This window comes from Canis aureus, chromosome 30 (genome assembly GCF_053574225.1).
Source record: "Canis aureus isolate CA01 chromosome 30, VMU_Caureus_v.1.0, whole genome shotgun sequence".
Taxonomy (NCBI): domain Eukaryota; kingdom Metazoa; phylum Chordata; class Mammalia; order Carnivora; family Canidae; genus Canis; species Canis aureus.
In genome coordinates, this window is record NC_135640.1 from 26060063 (window position 1) to 26060695 (window position 633).

Genomic DNA, 633 nt, shown 5'->3' on the forward strand with positions numbered 1-633 from the left:
GCCTTCAGCACAGGGCCTGATCCTGGAGACCCAGTATCGAGTCCCACGTCGGGCTCCCTGCATGGAGCTTGCTTCTCCCTCTGCCTGTGTCTCTGCCTCTCTCTCTCTCTCTCTGTCTACCATGAATAAATAAATAAATAAAATCTTAAAAAAAACAAAAAACAAAATATATATTTGCCGAATAAATGACTATTTCAATAAAGTTACCCCAAAGTATTAATTGCCTGCTAATTTATGGGATTCGTTTATTTAGAATTCTACTTTTTAAAAATGTGAGGATCATTTTGAGAATCTCTCATCTCATTGTTGCTAGTATGTTTTTCAAAGTATGAACCCCCCCCCCCAAAAAAAAGAACTAGATAGTTCTCATGGTCATTTTTTTTTCATGGTCATTTTTATAATAATAAAAATATTTTTATTATTTGTTTTAGAAATTGAAAGGTCCTTTTTACAAATCCAGCTGGGATTATTTTTTGTGGTACTTACATGGGGATTATTTGAGTAGTAGCTCTAAGTAATTGGAAAAACATGAATTTGGGGGTTTCTGCGAGTTTCCAGTTCCAACTCTTTCCAGTTGATGTCACTGTGGCAAAGGTATCTCAAACATCTGGCATAAAAGCAGTAGAAAGGGGA